Source organism: Meleagris gallopavo, chromosome 14 (genome assembly GCF_905368555.1).
Source record: "Meleagris gallopavo chromosome 14, MGAL_WU_HG_1.1, whole genome shotgun sequence".
NCBI classification, from domain to species: domain Eukaryota; kingdom Metazoa; phylum Chordata; class Aves; order Galliformes; family Phasianidae; genus Meleagris; species Meleagris gallopavo.
Window position 1 is genome coordinate 13,980,497 of NC_139417.1, and position 20,365 is coordinate 14,000,861.

Genomic DNA, 20,365 nt, shown 5'->3' on the forward strand with positions numbered 1-20,365 from the left:
AAAAACCCTACAGAAACTCAGATTTCAGAGGAGGTAAAATAAAGAGAAAAGAGTCATTATCCCCTCTTCATCAACACACGGTAGAGAATTAACTACAGTTATTAGCTACTGGTCTCTCTGGAAGGAAAGAACACAAAAAATAAAGTTTCTTCCCAATGATGGCATCCAAACAATCAAATTTTACTCTGCTTTCAGTTTTGTGATGCTGTGGCAGGGATTTTGCTTTCCTGGATCTCCACCTGATGTACAGCTTTCATTACAGCTTTGCAGCTGGAACTACAAGTACACACCTTCCACCTGTTTCTTACTTCCTCTCCTGAATTCTGCCATACAGATGTCATCCTCTGCATCGTTAAGCACAGATGGCAAAACCACCTCCCATGCTTCTCAGCTTGCTTCTGGTCCATCAGTAGGAAGAACGTTTGAAAGGAAATAAAGATCAGCTGAAGATGACCACACTCAACAGACACTGGAAAAGCATGTTTCCAAAATCCTCTTGGCTCTCTGGGCAGAGAATAAAATGCATCACGCTGCAAAGCTGATCTCATTAAAATACAAACCTTTCTCATCTCAAATTCCATTGCACTTTTCTTTATATTAATTTTTTGCTTTTATTCAATGTCTTTCTGCTTTCTTTTTCCGAATACAAATGAGCAGGACCATTTAAGTGACACTGGGTGAATGGCATGGCAACTAGAACATCCTTTATTAATCTTTTGCCACAAAAGCCTATAAAAATGACAACGGACCTCAAAAAAATAAACTTGCCTAAAAGGGCATAAAAAGGTTTGCTCTTTGAACTTCACTGGGATGACACAGCCACTACTATGTGAACGTGTGAGCTTTCTGATATTTTGCAACAATTGTCAAGCAAGTGAAAGCTTTATTTGATTTTCATTTGCGTGAGACGACAAGATATAGTGCTCTTATGGAATAGATTGTGTCAGAAGGGTTTTAAATTGTAACGCTATCACTTTAGCATCTTTAAGGCTCTTTCTAGAAGATAAACTCATCTGTCTATAATGACTAAATGACACAGTAATGGAGAAGATCTAAAGATTTTCTTAGGGTAATAAAAAGGAATACTTCACCCGGAGCAAGAAAAGCAGAGAACTATGCACTTTCTAGAAACACTTTCAAGAATCTTTCAAAATAATGGAAAAATAAATACATGCATTATATTCACCCACACAAACCGAGCCAGGACTGACATAGGTTGAGATTTGTGACAGTAAATATCAGTGCAGAGAGGAAGAGGCCAAAAGGAAAACACTCAGCAGAACACTAGATGCACTCACTCACACAGGAAGCAGGAGATAGTGCTGGAACTGGGGAGAGCTGCTGGCTTCCAAAAATACCTTCATGATATGCTGTAAAGTCTCATGATGTGCAGACAATCTTCCTCAGCTAAAATCCCTCAATGGGGAACATCAGAAGACCACACTGAACCAAAAGGCAATAAAGCCAAACGAAATAGTGTGGCTCTGTTGGCCCACACCTCAATCAAGCGTTTCTGCTTGGCATCAAGCAGCAGGTAAACATATGCTCAGAGAACTACAGCTCCCAAAGTTCTTTGCAGAATAGTTGTACATAAGTCACACAGTAGCTACAGCTGGACCACTTGGAGACCTTAAAAATAACTGCTCTTTTCAACAAGACAAGATAGCAATCTCAGTATAGACCGTATCAAGTTTTCTTGGTCCTGCAATTAAATTCTTCATTTGTTTGCATTATTCCATTCAAATTCATCACAATAGCTGATCACTTAGTCAATACTTTCCAAAAGCAGAACTCTGTTTTGCATACATGCCGATGCCAAACAAATTTCTCCATTATAAAATAGCAGTTGCAATCCTTCCTTCCCAACCGAGTGCTAGAACATAAATATGCCCATTTAATGAGAATGTTCGACCAAGAACATTTATTAAAAGCGCACAAGATGTCAAAACAACAGCAGAAGCCAAAACACACGTTATGATTTTGGTCTTGCTGTCAATACTCGCATGCAAAAATGAGTAGGAGAATTTACACTTTTCATTATTTCTGCTTGGAAACAGCCATATATATTTGGCATAGAAGATTCACCGGTAGTTTATTATACAAAGGAGGGTTTCTTTGATGTTGTCATGTCAGCTGGTGATTTGGGGGGTTGGAAGACAGGCTCTGCATTTTATAAAACAACAAAAATGTATGGAACTAATGATCGGAATGGATGAGTGTATCCTGGTGGGACAGCTGGTAAAAGCTGCAAATACCTGCTTCAGGTGACAGAAAGCCTTTGCTGCTGAAAGGCCTCAAGGACGGGCACTGCACTTCTCCCTGCATTCACCACAATTGTCAAGCGGGGATTTTCAGACCAAGTGGACGTTGGCCTCTGTTCACCCTGAACTAATGGCAAAAGTTGCTTTTCCATGGACTGGAGCAGAAGCAGAATAAGGAGCAGAGCTCAAAATTATAGCTCTTGGCTTTAAAAATAAACCAATAAGCTTTACTAAGAATTAAACTAACAGCCACTGCAGGGGCAAAAATAGCAGCAAGTGCAGCCGCAATACAGAAAGAACTCAAATTTGACCATTCAAGGGGTCACAGATACCAGGAAAATGCCATTTTCAAGAAACACAAGGTCAAAAATTAACAGCTAGGAAGCAGTGAAGAGCATGTCTCATTTTGTGTCTTACCTCTCCTTGTGCTCCTCAAGCCTAGATCTGAAAAGACCTTGTTCCATGCAAATACAATCCATTATGTCAGCACAATTAAACTTAACAGTATCATAAAGTCAGTGAGCATCTGGAACTATTGATAAGGTTTCTGTTTATGGACACTTTGGTGGGGGAACTGCTGCTTCCTTTTACATAATGATGCAGCTATTATGGATTTCGGGGAGTTGGGTTTGGGGCTTTTTCCCAGGCTTTCAGTTTAACAGCCTGTTTTACCTTCATTCAAACATACACGTGAGACCAGTGATACTGAATTCCTTCCAGTTTTAATTTTGAAATATGGTGTTTGTACATAAATATATGTACACATATATGTGTGCAAGGATATATTGGTATGTTATAAATATATATAGTATGTATGTATGTGTGTGTGTATATATATATATATATGGAAGCTTTCTCTTCAGTTCAACAGCTTGTCTTATCCCAGTACATTGGATTCCAGAGACAGCTCACTTTGGCCATATGTTTCGGTTGTTCCTCTCACTCCCCCGCTGTCTTTCCACACATACCATGACCGTGGACAACCCTTCCTTAAGTGGGCAAACAAATGGTTTAACTCAGATTTGCAGAGTGTTTGCTGACTTGTGTAGGATCCAACTCAGCTTTATCATTTCAGGCAAACGACAGACACTGTGGTAATTAGAGCAGCTCAATTTTATTAGATTGACGGCAGATTAAAGGCCAGGATTTCAGCTAGCAGAAACCGGTGTTGCTGCCCTCAAACCCACTGGGCTGGTCTATACCAGCTGCAAACACGACCCCAAGTCTTTTACACTGTACTGTATTCCATTACACAACCAAACTTTCAAATGTTTTCAAGCCTGTGTGTGGTCAGTAATATAATTGCCCATCCTTGCATTGAGTTTCCACTTCAAATTGCTTACCCCAATAAATGGTTTGAATTCACAGAGGAGAACACAACTGAATTTCAGCTGAGGAGGGGCCTTTTGATCCCCGTACAGTAAAGTAAGTAATCAAAAACTCATCTTTTGGGACCTTTGTAGGTACCAATGGCTCTGGACTGTCCTTCTCTTAAAGGCATCTGAAATTGCTCACTGTGAGTCTCCTTCATATATTGCATTCAAATCTTATGCACTATTTACAGTTCAAATTGGTGCTGATTTCTATTCCATTAAAAATACAAAACAAAGCCAACACAGAACAGGCAGAGTCAGATCCACAATCCGTTAGCCGAACCTTTATTTAAGCAGTATCCCAAAACAAGCACCAAATTCCCAAGGACCAAAAACCCAAACGCTGGGATCCACCAAACAACAAGATCTCATCAGACTGACGGCAGCATGCTTAAAGCTGGAAAGACCATTAATAAGGGGGAACCTCACCTAAAAGGTGATCTAGACGAGGTGTGGTGTTTCTTAGCCCTACAGGACCCACAAACAAAATCTTGCTCTCCATACAGCTGACAGCAAGGCTCCCATTAACACTCTGTCAGTCCTGAGGCTGCCTGTGGCCCATCCCCACAAGCAGGTGAGCTGGGGGCACAGGGATGGGAGCAAAGGAGGACTTTTACATCAGGTGGGTCTCCGCCTGTTTTTGTACCCATCAACATTAGCAAATCTCATCAAGCATCCGCGTGGCCTCATATCAGAGGTGAGCTGCATTTGTGTTGGTCAGGGAAAGAAAAGAGGATAAAAATCCATTAAAACGAACCAACTGTAAGAGGCAATTGAAACTATGCCATTTAGCCAAAGTACACATCCTATCACAAAGCATTTTGAGAGCTTTCTGATACTTGGTCTATTTTTAAAGACTTTGGGTTAGTCATAAATGAACCTCAGAACATTCAGCAGCTTGATACAGATAAATAGACCTGTGACCTGACAGAGAGCAGGCTTCTTCTGCAAGGAGACACCACTGCCATCATCTAATCTCTTTCTCCAGACAAGTAAAGAGTGTTTCACCCAGTAACTCCTCCACCATGTCTATAGCTTCACACTTTAGCAATGCAGTACCTTTCAACATAACTTTTAAAGCATTTTCACTTCTCCAATTCTGCAAGAATTCTACTCATCCCTTCAAAAGTTTGTCAGGATCAATTCTGTATGTAGTTAATCAACAAAACAAAGCCAAGACACCTAAACTGCTCAGGAGACAAATAAGACAAGTCTCTCTTTGTTCTGTTAAACCTTTAGCTTGTGCTATGCAAATTCCTTACTTACAAGACCATGCTATTACTGAGCAGAGTGCTGTCCTGAGGGATCAGTGCCACCACTCACAGAGCAGCTCTTTATACAAATAGCCACACACACAGATTAATCTCTGCTATCAAACCTGAGAACAAACAAACAAATTAAACCCCAATTGATGAACATGCATTATAAATTAACTGATGGATTACGACCCAAATTAGGAGATGCTCAGGAAATGGGTGGCTAGGACTAAAATGCCACAGCTGGCAAGGACATTCCCAGCGAGTGGCCCTTGCAGAGCAGCACCACGACAGCAAAGTATCTCTTTCCCAAAGCAAAGCACCAAGGATCTGATCCAACACTCACCTGAAATCAATGGGAACGGGTCAAACACCAGCGCCCTGCCTTCATCATACCCACAGGCTCTGAAACACTTACTGGAAGGGAATTAAGACAATCTGTGCTTGCACATCTTACACCTGGAACGTATCACGGCTCTGAAGGCAACATTCTCCCCTCTATTCTCCACACAAAGCTGCTGTGAGCACATCAGAAATACTGAGGGCTAAAACCGCAGTTCTGTACATTCCAAAACAAGTCCCTACAAGCTCTCCATAAAAATTTGTTTTCCAGAAGTAATATCTCCTGTCCAATAAAAGACAGGTTTTGCATACCAAAAAGACACCTGTCTACATTAAAAATTAACTACCTATAATTTTTTTATTTTTTTTATTTTTTTTTTAAATTAAGTACATTTTTGGCAGAAGCAGGACTTTTCTTTTGGCCACACTTCTGTAACTTGCAAATGTCTTAACCGATTGGGGTCATCTTTAGTTTAACATTTTCATCTGGGTTTACAAACAAATCACACAAAGTTCATAGGAAATTCTAAACAGCTCCACAGCAAAAGAGTTATAAAAGGTTTGGCAACTAGTAAGTCTACTAAATAACCTCTCCCTCTTTCTCTATTTTTTAATATTCTATATAATAAAACGAGCTGCTTTATGATCATTTCAATCATTATCATGTGTGCTGACCCCATGAGTACTGGCTGAGCTGTATGCTTTAGCACATTATATTTTCCCAGCTGGATGATGGACAGAATTGTCTGCTGTTTGATCTAGCCCCATTGGATACCACAAAGGAGAAAAGAAATGGTGAGCCTGAACAACTTGGCCCAGTGCATGGGAAATCAGACTATTCCCCTTGAAATGCTTTGCTTTTCTTGACTTGGAGACTGAGAGAACTCACTTCTACCACCTTTCACTTTCATTACATGGATGATCCCATCATGGCGGCAACATTGAGAGTATTTTTTTTCTGTCATCTTTTTATCTTCATTATTTCAGCCTAGACCCAATACAGTATCATTTTTGCCTCTCATTTTCCTAGTAAGCCATTAGGCTATCTACATGCCATTTCAGAAAGCCGGTGTAGGGTACGATTAGGTACTGAATCTATTTTAAAAACAAAAAGCACATAAGTTCGATTTAAATGTGAAGTCCCATTTTGATACCAAACCACTCTGCTTCCATTTGACAGTACAGTACTCAGAGATACCAATTAGCCTTTATCTATAATTATCTGCATACCTCACCAAAGAAGTAAGTATTTTGAAAGATATTTGAAAGATATGAGCAAACAATCCTGAAACAATGAAGCACTCATTTCAGCCTCTGCTTACATTAAAGTAGGTTAAAAAGGCATTTTGAGGTACAATTCCCAGATACATTGTACACAGCACAGCTGCTTCAGAATTTGCAGAAGCTCTCACTTCTTTCACTCTAGGGAACAGAGAAGCATTTGAACTTAATGGCCATGAAACCAATGTGACCATAAGCACATACAGCACCAAAAACTCAATCTTACGTTGCCAAAGCATCTCTGAGTCCCCATGACAGACACGTGGTACAGGCATCATTACTGCCTTTACTTTGCCTGATTTCTAACCAGCCCCTCCTTCTTCCAATTTGCTTTCTCTTTTTTCCTTCCCCCATTTTATATATTTCCATTAGTGCAAAACGTTTCTACGCATCCCCAATACAGGCCTGGTTTTGGTACAAGAATACACAACAGAACTGTCCTTTTTAATTTTAGCTTCAACAATGAAAGTCAGATTCCCAAAGCCCCATTTACAACACAATATTTTGCCAAGGGAATACATTTTTTCTGTTCATTTTATAGGCTACAACGTAAAAGCTGCACTTCAGTAATTACATAGTGCTTTTCATCCATCGATCTGAAAAAGTTTAAAGAAGAAAAAAAGAAAAAGAGTATCCTCAACTTGCAACGGGAGAAAAAATAAGGCAATAAGGTATAAAGGGAGGACTTCTCACCATTGTTTGTATTTTGAGGGACATAAGGAACTCCCCATGGAGTCTTACATTGCCAGCCCTCCCACACAGCAATAAACAGCTGAGCCATTCCTGCAGAAAAGCCACCAGTCTCCACTCAGGGCAGCTCCATCATGGCTAGGGCCATACAGAATGAAATCACCTCAAGCACCTTTCACTTCCAGGGAACACAGCGCCTTGCTGCTCAATGCAGCCTGATACACTGAAAGCTCAAAGTCTGCTGGAATATGGACCGGACAAGATCCTGCTGTGTGCGTGGTGCTGCCTTTCTTCCCTTTTGCTCCTCCTGTCTTTTGGAGAAGATAACAGATCAGCAATTAAAGCAACCAAGCAGTGCCTGTGCAGTAGGTATGGTCTATTCATAGCTTGCCACGGCTGTTGTTACTGTGGGCCAGCTGCAGCATACCAAAAAAGTTAGCCTGGTAAATCTACTATCGGGTGCCATTTAAGCTGCTGACAACCTATTAGGGCAGCTGTGTCATAGGAAGCTGGCACTTAATTACCGAGTTGGTATCATTCTTCACAGTCAGTGTAGCATGGTACACGTTGGTTTGCAAGCTGAGCTCCCAAAACTGTTTTTAATAATACTTAAAAGCTAGAGAAGCTTTGACCAGAGAAGCTGATTTAGTCCTACTGCTGCCGTTTGGGCTGCCAGCTGCAGAGCCTGGCTGAGCAGTTGCACCACCTCCTGCAGCATTTCTCCAGAAGGAAGGATTATTCTTCACTGCTGCTTCATGTAACGTTCTGAAATTTATCTTTTTTCCCCCTTTTTTTTCAAAACACAGCAGACACGTAACAAAATAGCTCTTTGGAAAGGGTGAAAATAATTCTTAGGATTGAGATAACAAACCGTGCAAGGATATACAAAGGATCAATCATTGCACCCACCTAGAAAATTATTGCCTGCAGTATCCTAGAGAGAAGAGATGATTTTGTGTTTTAGAGATGGATCAGCCTGCAGCACGCAGGTGAAGGTGCCACTGGCCAAGCCAGGAAGCTCAAAGCAAATAACAGCAAAGGAATGTACATCGGCCAGCGCCGACCCATCACACAGCTCCCACTGCATGCTGCCAGCAAGAACTGCCACAAGTCCTGGGGCATAAAGGTGGGATTCGGGAACCTTCACTGGTACAAACCACACAAACCAGAACTGGCAGCCTCTGGGAGTCTGTTTCTTATTGCCTAGTTGCAGCAGTTTTAAGCAAACAGGCTGCCAAGAGTTGTGCATGTCCCATCACTGGAGGTGCTCAAGGCCAGATTGGATGGGGCCCAGGCAGCTTGAGCTGGTGGGAGGCAACCCTGTCCATGGCACAGGGGTTGGAACCAGATGATCTTTAAGACATCTTCCAAACTAAGTCATTCTATAATTCTATGAAAACTTAGTCAAACAGGGAGAAGGCATTAGTGGAGAGAGAAAGAAAAAAAGAAAACCTGTTGGGATTAAAACCTATCTCAGTAAGACCAGACCATGGTGTCTTAAAGCACACTGGACTCTGTAGGAGGAGGTTCAAGTACCAAGGGGATGGTCAGCAATATAAAATAACTAGGCTATAAAAATTAATAGTGTCAGACTCATTTGAATGCGTGTTCACAAAATGCATTTAAAATAAGGAACTCCTGAGGGAAAGCTATCAAAAAAAAAAAAAAAAAGAAAAATGTAATTAGATATGAGGTCAAGAAAGACATCAAAGGAGCTTAAGATTTCTTCCACTCCACCCAAGAATATCTATGGAATAGAGTTTCAAAAGCCCAAGGCACAAGTGCAACTGTTTGTTCAGGTGGCGGTCACATCACTACTATTTCTGCTGCTGTAACAGCACCGCAGACCTCAAGTAGCAGCAGCAAGGCAGCTGCCTACCACCATATGGGGAAGAGAAATATTTAGTTGCTTTTAAAACTCTTCTCCTGTTATAAACAGATGACCAAACAGATTATAGACAGGAGACTGAAAGAAATCAAGTTATTGCTGGCCACGTGACAGCATTACAGTGCCCAGCGTTGAAGCAGAACACGAGCTTTTAAAATACACAACAATTTAAGATTAGAAGCTAACATATTTCACTTTGTATTGGCTCAGGGCAAGGAACACATCCATGGCAACATTACAGCAGCTGAGATGATGAGTAAAAGCTTGTTAGGCCACACCAGCTAAATCAGTTTTGCCTTACAAGGATACCATTACTTAATGCCCATTCTTTGTTCTGATAAACTGATTCTGTATCAGGAGAGTAGTTGTTTGGATCAGCGGAGAAGTCAGAAAAGCAAATTTATCAGGCTCTATGAATATGGAGAGAAACAGAGTGCATTTGATACACCAGTAAATGGAGAAAAGAGATCAGAGAACAGTTACCATAAAACCTCATTATGAAAGCACCCATGAGAGCCATCAGTTTGCACTATTACTATATAAAGACTTCTTGTTATAAATGGGGATATCTGAAATAGTGCTTAGTGCAGTGGGACACCCTTTAACTTCACAAAGAACGTTACAACAGGCAACTATTTAATAAGGCTGCTAGAAGATCGGGTCAGCAGGTAATTCACCAGGAGTGAAATTTTAAATATTTTAATAAAAGAACACACTGAGGTAATAACATCTCATTTACCAGCTTGCCCTTCAGGATGATACAACCCTAGTATCTCTTTTACAGCAATGCAGACCTTTCTTGAGAGAGGTCCTTCAATGTACAGATCTCCCCATGGAGACAGCGTGCCATTTCATTGCTAGAGACGCAGAGTTTTCTGCATATAAACACAACATTTGGGTGGCATTAAAATCTCCCCTTGCTTAAAAATTCAAGCTTTGTGCATGTCAGATGCAGCCAGCAGCAATACCTGAAATGGTTGTTTCAAACACACAGTCATAGGCTTCTGTTATCAATCACTCCCACTTCAAAGCCTCCCAAACTTTACTTTCTATGGATGAATTCTCCTATACTTTTAGCAGCTTGCACCCTGCTTTGGGAGGAAGATGAGACTCTGAAACTTGGTGTTCCTTTGCTCCCCCTTTCTTTTCTAAAAGGGGAAATGCTTGCTAAAATACAGCCTCCCAAATTAAGTACTTCTGAGCTAGAAAAGGCCACAGTCCAGGTTGCTTAGACATGTTAGTCTTTGGTTCTCTTTGTTCATGCAGATAGTTTTGAAGAATTCTTCCATCCCAATGCCTGACATTAGTATTTCTCTTGTAAAACTCATTTCTCACCTCATTTAGCATGCAGAGGAGAATAACAAATGAGGCAGAGGGTTACCAAAAGAAGAAGATAGGTTAGAACGTGCATCACATCTCTATTTGACAAGGCTTAGCCAGATAATGGCAGAATATAATGCATGAACTTTTCACATTGTAGCAGCACCAGTTCTGAGATTTCCTAACCTTGGAACCCCATTCTCTCTTTAAACCCGTATTTATTTGAGATCTGACCAATAGGCAGAGGCCCAGCTAGGGAAATGCTGCAGAGGTGCTACCCAGAAAGCAATCTCTCAAGCACGAGCCTAACGCTACAAGGCTGAATTTTCCAAAAAGACCTCTATTGGTATAACAAGCTCCATAATTAAGTTACTGCTCACTCTTTCATTTCCTATACAGAATGTGAAAATTCAAGTCAATCGTGCTTGGCTTGATGGCCTTTCCTAGGACTTTCCCAAATCCAACAGCATACTTCTAGCTGTGCCATGGTGCATCTCTTTATTTTGGTTAGGCTGACAAAGCTCCACGGGTTGCTTTTTCCTCCACCTCCTTTGCAAGAACTTTCTTCACACCAAATGCTGAAGCAGAAGCTTAGTGACACAACGTGCTGGGCAAACACCTCCCTCTGCTTCCTCACCTCCCTCTGCTCTGTTTGCCCTGCAGTGAACTCACAGGGCGGCTCAGAACCAGGCTGTGCTGTCTTGGAGAAGCCCAAGGAAGATGAATAGAGGTCACTAATATTTAGTCAGCAAGACCTTTATAAAGAAGTCAGAATACTTAGACCGTAATGACCCGAAAAGGCCACTGAACAAGTAAAACAATACATGAAATATGAGAAAGAAAAATGGGAAAAAAATTGAAAAGGATCCGTCCAATCAAAAAAGTGAAATGAGGTGATAAGGGGAATTAAACGCTGTGTTGTACCCTAATAAGCCAAAGAGAGCCTGAAACTTTAAATACTGAGAATAGTAGTGCTCAACCTTCATGCTCCTCAAATCACACACGTCTAAGAAGATAAGTTCTCTCTAATGGGAATGCTCCTGCTTCAGAGCGATGATAAAACTAGCTCAAGTACTCAAATCCCAGCACCACTGTGGCTTTCTAGATCCCTTCCAGTTTCCCAGTGGCTTAGCACTGTGAGAATACTTTCTGGGGCATTCATCTCCTTCACAAAAAATATCCTCTCAGCAGCAGGTAACGTGTGACATCCTCGTTCACAGTCCCAGGAGCGAAGCAAAGGATTTAATGAGCACAGAATCCGAATCACTTCCTGATTGAGGCTCCAGATGAGTTGACTTCATCTTCAGTGGGAAAATAAATCTCAGGTTCTTTACAAATTAAAATCTTTGCAGAAAAGGCAAAGGACAGCTTTAGCTCAATGCATCTGAATGTGGAAAATCCTTGATTTCCCCTAAGAGTTTAGAATGGCAGATTATCACGTTAAAATGTTGCCTTGTCTACACTAGAACAGCAGCACCTGTCAACTAAACTGCATTCAGAACACACCTTCAGACACCATTCCCAGCCTTGACTTCCTCAGACATGCTCTTATCTCAAGTCTCAGACTTTCCTTGTGGTTTGCATAGAAAGAGAGGAAGAGGGGACTTTTCCCCAACCATCTCCCCATCTTTATCACAGCAGGCAGTCTGGCGCCAGATTGTTAGCACTCCACCCAAGAAATGACTCCTCATTAATCACCACTGCAGTGCCAGTAAAGGGTGCAATTCCATCAGCACCTTCTAGATGGCTGTTATCCAGCCTGGTCCCTGTTCGTTTAAATTAATGTCAGATATTAACATCATAATGTGGTACCTGCCAGCACCATACCAAGGGCTCCTAGTAAAATCCACATGCAGTGAGAACACAGCTGAAAGAGACAGGAGAAATTTTATTTTGTTCACCCCAACACATCACCATTTCACTAAATGCTCTTTCAGAGTTTTTGTGTTTGTTTTTTTTTTTGGTTGGTTGGTTGGTTGGTTGGTTTTTGTGTGTGTGTGTGTGTGTGTGTGTGTGTGTGTGTGTGTGTGTGTGTCTGATCCTCAGCTCATCTTCAAATGCATTACATGTAGTGGTGTGTGTTAATGGAAAAAAAGAAAATTTCCCATCTACGATGGACCAAAAGGTTCTGGAGGCAAATGGGAAAGGTGGTAACTGCCCCTGCCTGAGGAGCAGCAAGGCAATTTCTGATGCACACAGCCACATCCTAATTGCTGACAGGACTACTTTATTTGTCTAGCACTTTTCCCCCACTAAAACACTGAAAATATTCAGAAGGTCCATAACGAAGTTGGAGAGGCACAGCTCACTTGGGGCTGACTTTACAAGTGATCTTGTTGGGAATTTTGCCCCATTTGCCTCTCCAGTTTGTGACATTTTGGTGTTAGCAGTTAAATACAAGTGTGAGCATTCCTAGTGGTCAATCATAGACCATATGTCTACATCCATACAACCATGTCCATGCTGGGCATAGTGATGCTAACATACTTTATGTAAGTATGGTAATATTACAATAAGGAGATACAATGACAGTCTATCTGTGAAACCAGTGGGGAGAGATGGAAGTAAATAGCAAAATTAAAATTAAGAAAAAAAAAAATCAAGCCAAGATTAAGCCATCTCCCTTGCTTAAGCAAGCTTTTCTACTAAATCTGAAACTGCAAAGAAAAACTAGGAAAATCCAATATCTTACACTGGGGGAACAACATTAACTCTAGTCATTACCACCAGATTCATCAGCTACACCTCTAATTAATGAGATATTGCGGTAGAAATTCAGCTTTTTTCTCATTCTCTCTTATATTTTCTTTTTAATCTCAGATGAGGGTGGATAAATGGTCAATGCCATTTCAGTTCATGCCCTTCCCTCCCCATTTGTTGACAACTGAGTATTGTGAAGACATCACGCTCAGAGCACTCCTTCAGATGCAGCACAACAGATGAAGGATATTCACAGAATCACAGACATCTCCACATCCTTCTCTGCAGAGCTCATCTCCAACAGGTCATCCTCACACCTATACTGCTGCATGCAGTTATTCCTCCCCAGGTGCAACACTCTACACTTCCTCTTGTTAAATGCCATCAGGTTCGATGTTTGTGTCCAAATACCGCCCATGATGAGATATGGACATGACCACACACGGACATATCAGGGTGAGGACCAGTATAAAACTATTAACAGAAAAGATAGATTTCCAAAAGGGAAACCAGCTCTACTTTTCAGACTCCAGAATATGTCAAGATGCAGAAGAAAGGGGAGGAATCCCATTTACACCAAGAACATCATTACTTAGCGGATGAAATAGAGACTTCCTGCAGAGCAATTCCCTCCAAGAACTTTTAAGACACTGGTAACTTCTGCAGCCTCACCCATGACGTGCAAAGTTTTTGTCATAGGGACTCCTATGTTCCTTAAACACGAGATGTACAGATGCCCACACCTTACGCTGCTTTACAACAGGAGAGTCTGAGTTTCACAGTACAAGACGTGCATAGGGATCATCAGGGCTTTAAATGCATGCTTCATGCATTGCTATAAGCTGACTTGTGAACAAAGTGCTTCATAAAGCTTAGGATGCTGGCAGAACCCCCATAAAGGAATTAAATAGCATTATGGTAAATTCACCTGTCTCTTGTTCCACTGTTTGGCTAAGGGTACTGTACCACTGTCCCAAATTGCTCCTTCATTACCTTTACTGTGCTGTACCTTAATTTAATCCATATAAAGGTCCATGGAACCATGTTATAAGCTAGGTCACTCAAAGATCAAAAGACTACCTTTATTTCAGGGGAGAGGATATTTTCTGCTGTGTTTTTATATCTCCATCATTTTGTATTACTTCTCCAGGTTTCTCAATTTGAAGAAACTCAGCTTGCATGCTCAAGAGAAAAAGGAGCAAGACATTTGATCTGTTATCTTCTAGTATTCTACTAGAATTCTACTAGATATCATCAACAAGAGAGGGGAAAAGAAATCTTTCATGTATGCAGAACAGCAACAACAGCTCAGGATTAGCTACAGACAGAAAGACCATATAGGATTAACACAGTGAACTAGTCATCATGCTTACCAGAATGTTCAAGAGCAAAATATATTCAGAGGATTTCAGGACAGGATTTAGCAGAATTTGACTGAAAATAGCACCCCACTTTGAATAAGCTTTATTGAATAGCACAGCATTCCCTGACCAAAATGACTTAATGTGCATTAATTTCAGAAACATTTCTGGCAGAACCATTTGAAGACTCAGCGCTCCGGGAAGGATGGGAGGCTGTCAGAAAGGCATCTGCACCACAAGCTTCAAAGTGCAGGCAAGAGCCTTCCCTGCAGCACATGGAGCTTTAAATGACTGAAACGCAGGCTAAGTGTTATTACTGTCAGATGCAGAGTCGAGAACCCAACACCATTTAATCAGCTTCTGCTGCTGAATTAATGGCTTTCATTGCTGCTTTTTTCTTTCTGCAACACTTCGACTGCTATGACAACCTTACTTGTGCTAGGGCTTGTCAATAAGGGATATTCTCAGCTTCAAATTGCAGGTTGGATTACCTGCATTAGAAGAGTGTATGGAGAAGAAACTCGCCTGGAAAAGGCTCACTGCTGTTATGGTAAAAGCCAGTCCTGCACCGCTCTGACAGCAAGAAGCAAAGCGCTCCCAGAGCAGCTGCCTGAGCTCCTCCTCACTGCTCTGCAGCAGTTTCCTAGAAGGAAGCCAGGCATCGTTCTTGGATCCATACGGACCCATCTCTGCTCCATCTGACAGGAGCTAGCAGGAGGAAGCATCGAGAGGAAACAAGCTGCCAAGGGGGAAACACCGCCTGCTCCTCTGCAGCCCTGCACGGCAGATCTTCGCTCTCTCTAGAGCAAAGTTGTTCCTCGATGCATTCTCTCACATCACAGGAGGAGCCACACATCGATGAGCAACAGGTTCACAATCTGGCCCTTTGCTAAGCCAGATCCTCCAGCAGAAAAGCCATTCGCAGCAGACTGCAGTCTCCTAGGAGTCAGACTTTGCATTTTGCCCATTTGTTCCTATGCTCCGCAGAGTTAAAAATGAGCATAATTAACAATATAAAGCTCAGGCTGACTAACCTGGCCGTTCAACTTAAAAATGAGCTCCATATATTCACTTAACGTGTACATGTGCTAAAAGAAGTCTTATTAATCTTCCAGGCACTGCCTTAAATTCAGATCAATTTTGGTTAACACATCCAGCACCACACTTGCAAGCCACCCCCACTGCCATGCACACAGACTGATATCAGCCAGAGCACAACACGGTCAGGACAGTGCATACGGAGCAGCTGATACCACAACTGATGCTACAACACCGTAACCCAATCCTGCACACACCACCTTGGCACAGGCAGCTGCACTGCGCCCTACAACTGCTACTGACAGCCCCACATGCTCTGTTATCTAGCTGTGCAATAACTGCCTTTATTAACCCACAGTCCTTCAACAGCCAGCTGAGTCTGCCACCCCTGTAGGCTCTTGGTTGATTTTTTGCAGCTCTTGGTGGCAGTTCATGCAGCAGTAAGGGATGGAAGGCACACAAGGACTACACCAGGTTCATGGTGACCTGCCCATTCATTCACAGGGCAGGGCAGCTGCAACCACAGCGCTGCTGGCTGCGCTCTACCTGCCCTGTGGGCAAATTAAGCTGATCACTCTTCATTGCTATTAATACATTGACAATAATAAAATAATCATAATGACAGTACAAATCTTGCCTGCAAAATCTTCTGAAAGTTCTGGGGAAATCAGAAACCTTCCCCAAGTGAGCAGCGGGCACAGACCAGCAGTTAAGTTAGCTCTAAAGGCAAACATGCCATTTTCACTGAGATTCAGCGTGCCATAATATGAATAAGAAACAAAGACCCCTTTCATACTGCTGACAAATACAGTATAGCATGTCACAAATCACAAGGGGAGCAGGCAACACAACAGCAGCAGTTAAATGGGTGTCTTTTTATTAAGAAATACATATAATAATGAGAAATTATGGACACCTCCCCCCCTCCCACAATGCCTTCAGGAATTATGCTGGCTAACATAAGTCTTTACGGGTAGTTTTCTGAATAGCAGAAGTAACATTTAAGGAGAGGCTCAGTCAGTGCAGCAGGACACGCACAAATGCAGAAATAAATACCTATTTTGTTTCTACATACGCTGTACATCTTGTTTATTGCAATGTGCACACAAGCCTCTGCTACTCATTCTCAATTGATGTATTTCTGGAGGAGCTCAGAAAAAAAATGTTTTTTTTTTTTGTTTGTTTGTTTGTTTTTTGTTGGTTTTTTTTTTTAACTCTCTCACTGCTGACTTCCAATTAGAAGCCCATCCCTGCCTCCTCCCTTCCTTGCCCTTTGCCCTGACGACCCAGCCTTCTCTCCAGGGATTCGCCCTCACTCCTGCTTGGCTCGGGGATGCTTTACACTCAAAAGGCCCCGAGGGCTCCGTTCCGCCCCCGAGCCGCCTCCAGCCCCTCCGTCGACCAGAGCTGGCGCTGAGGACGGCATCCCAGCAGCTGCCCCACGCTACGAGCCCAGCAGCGGCACCGCGCCGACCCGTTTCCACCCCAGCTGAGCGCATCCCTCTCGAGGTCTCCTTCCTGCCCCCTCCTCGGCCGAGCCGCAGGGGAACAATGCGGGGACAGACGCTGAGCAACACCTGCTGTAGCGCATTAATATGCGCAGGGACGGATTGCTGGTTTTTCCCATCCGGCACTAAGACCGCATTGTTCGGGTCGATCCACCGGCGGATCGCTCCCCCCCGCCCCGCCGGCCCCACAAGCCCCCTTCTGACACGTCCCTTGTCTCCCAGCCCGGGCTGACGACCGCGTTTAGGAATGCACTTCATTAAATCGGAGCTGCCCCGTTCCAACCTGCAATGCGGAGGCAGTACAAAGCGAACGCCACGCTTCCTCCCGCATTTCTTTTCAAACGCCCCATTGTTCGGCAGGCATCTGCTCCGAGCTCAGCCTATTCGTGCCCGCTGACCCCGCTTCTCGCCGCGCACCCGCTCAGCAGCGGGCCTCCCGTAAAGCCTGCTTGATGAATTAAAAAGCGGCATCAGCCATCTGTCCTTCCCTCCCCGGTCCCACAGCCTCCCCGTCCCCCGGCCGCCAGCCCAGGAACCTCTGGGTTCGTTCTGTAAACACGGTCCGAGCTCATCACCTTCGCTGCTTTTAATTTCTCGCATTAGCATCTCAAAATAAATAAATAAATAAATGAAAGAAAATACAACGGAACGTTCTCACTTGCCTGAGTCCTTCGAAATTCAAGCACAAATACAAGATTAATCCTTCCTTTATGAGGTCTTGTCTTTAAGTCGCGGTATGTAATGATCCTCAGCACTGCAGCAGAGGGGAATAAAAAATGCAGGGATCATAAGCAGGGGGAGGACAGGGCTTACTTACATCAGGGTTTCTGCCACATGACAATAGGTTTGAGAGGGAAGAATAAGCTGGCAGCAGCAGCTGACAGTGCAAAAGGGAGAATGCAGAAGGCTGCCTTTTATATTATTGGTGACATTTCTAACACATGACAACAATTTCCATCTGTATTTAAGCCGGGAGTGTGAGAAAAAGAGCATTACATCACGACTCCTCTATTCCTAAGGGCTGTGGAAAATGTAGGCCAGAGGGATTAAAAAGCACCTGTATGTGCTGCAAATCTGAAACACCACCAGGCAGATTTTCCCCTGCCTCTCTCCCTCACCCTTTTTATTTCTCCATCACCTTCAGTGAGCTGCTGTTTGAGAATGTGCCCAGGGAAGTGCAAAATGGTACTGTCCTGGTTTGCGAGGTGTGAGAACAGGGGAACGATGTGAGCATGGATTGCTGGCTCTGACTCTCTCCATAGGAGATACAGCCCTCATTTTCACAAGCCAGCAGACAAAACACAGAGCATCGCTCTGCTTTCTCCTGCTCTCGTCCCAAGGGCTTGAAGCTTCTCTTAAAGTACCGACTTTCATCTTCCTTTTACATCTGCAGGGAATTTCAGTGACAGTAGCAGGGATTTCCCCTCTCCCATTTTCTTTTACACATGCAGGTATCTTTCTGAAAGCAAACATCAAGAACAGGGGCCAAAGATACTTCGGAAAAAGGACTTGACTGCTTCAGAGCCAGCAGGTGTCCGTCTTGGATGCTTTCTACCTGTCTCGCAGGGCAGGATGGCTGAGGTACAGCTCCAAAATCCCAAGAGATCCCAGAGCTTGGTGCAGAACCCCTGCTTCACCGCATCCCTAAGACCCTGTGGGAGGTGCTGGTAGGGTGGGTGTGGGATGCCAAGGGCTCCTATGGAGACAGCACCGGCTGCTGCAGCAGCAAAAAGGGGTTCTGGACTGTATGAGTGTAGGTTGCAAATCACAGTCATTAACGCTGACCAACACCAACCACATCCCTCAGTGCTACATCTCCACCTCCAGAGATGGTGACTCCAACACGCCCCTGGGCAGCCTGTGCCAGTGCTTTGCCACTCTTTCTGAGAATAATTTCTCATAATATCCGATTTTTCCTCAATCAAGCAAAGCAGCTCAGTATGAGCATAGGCGTGAGCAACAGGCACGTGGTTTGGAGTAAGAGTATGCAAGGGCCAGGCAACACACGAAGAAAACATTACCTCGTTGCTCCACCAGGAAACCCAATGGTGCAAATACTAGCACTGCTCTTGCAGAACCACCCGATCTCCCAAAGTTCTTCGCGTGGATAGGGACAAGATGCCACCATGAGATTCATCATCCCACCTCTATGAGAGGCATGGGCACACATAAACAGGAGGATGGTTTAATTATCAGGATGTACTGCAGTTCCATTTGAACTGGGACAAACATCTCCATGAAGATGCCCCTGGATACAGGGCTGGCCCACCACGTGTCTCTTGCTTAAAGGGAAAAAAGAATTCTTTGGTATTCAAGACCAAGGCTGGATGTGGCCCTGGGCAACCAGACCCAGTGCCTGATAAAGCAATGGCAAGGGAGCTGCAACTGGATGGTCTTTGAAGTCCCTTCCAACCCCACTGTTTCTGTACTCAGGTGCTGCCTTCTCTACCTTTCTACAAGTCTCAGCTTGGTTGGTTGTGTCTGGCCAGCTTGCAGGCTCCATGGGAAGGCTTAAAGCCTTTTGTAAGGATGGAATCAGAGCATGGATATGGTACATGTGAAGGCTGCACTGTGAAAACAAATAATTCTTAATTCCTTGCCCTTCCTCTTCACATCCACAAAATAAAGAATTCTGCTCCAGCCATACTGAAATACTCTCTGGATGATATTTTAGTGTGGCAGCACCTAATTGGAACATTCCAGAAGAAAAAAAAAAAGCTTTATTAAATAAAGAAATGGAGCATTTTACATCTATTCAGAGATGCAGCACCCCAGTCATTTATGAAAACGAGAACTCTTTCATTAGATTTAGAATGGGGAAAAAAGGAAACAATGAAATGACTTATTTTTAATCTGAGGTTTAAAGGCTTTTTTCCTTTCCAAAAAGAAAAGTCCCCCACACACAGAAAGAAATTCAATGCAAACCTCTGTTTCTGTATCTTGAAAGCTCCTTCGAGCACCGGAGTAATCAATTTCTCAGTCTGTGTGGTCCACAGCAAAAGCCAAAGAAGGTATTTAAGTTTATATAGCCTTCAGCTTTTTGATGGCTTGCTTTTGAAATATGACATGTTTAAATTTTATATCTTTTTCAAATTGGTTATGTCTTTAGAAAATGGTTGCTGTCAGTAGAAAAAAAAAAAAACACAGAAACAAAGGAGAATAAATGCAATTCAACCTGGCTTTGGAGCTGTTTGCACATTTTAAAACAGAGTAATTCAAAGTTGTACCAAGAAAATTCTCAGAATTGTAATTACAGCTCCCCCCTCATTATATTATATGCAGACTTGTTTTAGCATCACTTTGTCTCATCTTAACAAATAAAAATACTATTTCACAGGAACGTTGCT

General features: G+C 42.9%; 1 protein-coding gene across 24 annotated transcripts in view; it reads right to left on the reverse strand.

Moving 5' to 3' along the window:
- Positions 1 to 20,365, reverse strand: part of MAGI1 (membrane associated guanylate kinase, WW and PDZ domain containing 1) — a 291,554-nt gene that overhangs the window by 120,728 nt on the left and 150,461 nt on the right. Inside the window, exon 1 of one of the 24 annotated variants that reach the window (XM_085236183.1) lies at positions 17,681 to 17,825. The exons of the other annotated variants lie outside the window; for them this stretch is intronic. The gene's annotated coding sequence lies outside the window, so the exon portion shown is untranslated. Of the gene's footprint in view, positions 1 to 17,680; positions 17,826 to 20,365 lie in introns of those variants that run through there. 24 annotated transcript variants of the gene reach the window in all.